Raw genomic sequence first — 1,439 nt, forward strand, 5'->3', positions numbered from 1 at the left:
GGGGAGGGGGGGTTTTTTTTTTTTTTTTTTTTTTTTTTTTTTGATGAGTGTTCCACCGCCGTTTTTATTTCGTAGCAATGGAACAACAGCATGCCCATCCCGTAGTATTCCTCTCATCAGATGGGCGAGAAGAGACACAATACTTCCCATTTAGGTGCTGGGTCAACACGAGAACACCAGAGAATGTAACCCGTTGAAATATTTGCAATCGAAAAACGAAAAACGAGTACAAATTTTTGTCGATGGTGGGATTCGAACCCGGGACCTTCTGCATGGCAAGCAAGCGCGTTACCACTGGACCAACCGTGCCCCCAGTATCATCCAGGCTTGCAAGCCGGAGGTCCCGGGTTCGATTCCCGGCGGAGTCGAAGTTTTTTTTTTCATCTCTGTGCTGGAAGTTCGGGGTACACTCAGCCTCGTGAGACCAATAACATTGAGTAGCAACCAGTGGCAGTATTACCGGTGTAGAAAGATTATTTAAATATGGAAATTGATTGCAAAGGAAGCACTTAGTAAGGCCATAAGGCCAGCCACTCCCTATCAGGTAGACCGTAGACCTGTCGGGTACACCTCATCCGGTCCGCCAGTCAGGTCTACCTGATGAGCACACACACTATCAGGTAGATCTGATCAGGTGTACCTGTCGTCAGGTGTACCTGATAGTGAGTGTCTGGCCTAATGCTGTGATACTCACAAAACTTGTGAAAAAGCTCTGCTTTTTACCACAAAGAATTCGAGAAAGTTTCACTCACCATTTCTTTTCCAGCAAGAGGATCCAAATAGGCTAATCCAAAACTGTAAGATATTGATGAGTAGGTAGGTCCTAAAAACACATACAACTAGAAAACACTATTTATGTCACAACTAGAAAACACTATTTATGTCACAACTAGGAAACACTCTATGTAGGTACTTTTTATCAAATTTTGTGATAGCACTTTGTCACAAAAATAAGATCACTCCAATTTACAAAAGTGGGTAATAATAAGTAGGTACCTAATTAAAATATCTTAATACTCTTAATAGTTATTAAATCTTTAGTTAATTAGGTAGGTACCTCGTTAATAAATTGATTAAGGTAGGTAGGTACTTCGTGATTAGGTAGGTGCGTCAGTAACAAGAGTGCAAGACTTGCTTGTGCTTAATTATTAATATTATGTAAAATAAGTATTGCTTAACTGCTTAACAAATCAATTGAATATTTAAATTACTGAAAATAAATGTTAATATTTCGACACTTTTTATTAGTCCTTTTCACATGGTTTTATCTACATCTACATTTTTTTTATCTACCTAGATCTGATGTATTTTGTATTGTACCTATTTGCTATCTGAGACCTTCCCCTACCCTGCCTATTGGTCGAATTTTGGTGGTAAAAGGTACTATTTTAATCCCTCAATAGGGCCGCACACTTCGTATTTCGACTGCCTCGACTGGC

At 39.5% G+C, this 1,439-nt stretch overlaps 1 long non-coding RNA gene across 1 annotated transcript in view; it reads right to left on the reverse strand.

Moving 5' to 3' along the window:
• The window catches only part of LOC113465627, a 21,971-nt gene extending 20,988 nt beyond the window's left edge, over window positions 1-983 (reverse strand). The window contains exon 1 of the long non-coding RNA XR_003390272.1: window positions 753-983. This is a non-coding gene — a long non-coding RNA (uncharacterized LOC113465627). The remainder of the gene's footprint in view (window positions 1-752) is intronic.
• Window positions 984-1,439: the final 456 nt, after the last annotated feature.

The sequence above is a fragment of the Diaphorina citri genome, unplaced genomic scaffold, assembly GCF_000475195.1.
Source record: "Diaphorina citri unplaced genomic scaffold, Diaci psyllid genome assembly version 1.1 scaffold135, whole genome shotgun sequence".
NCBI classification, from domain to species: domain Eukaryota; kingdom Metazoa; phylum Arthropoda; class Insecta; order Hemiptera; family Psyllidae; genus Diaphorina; species Diaphorina citri.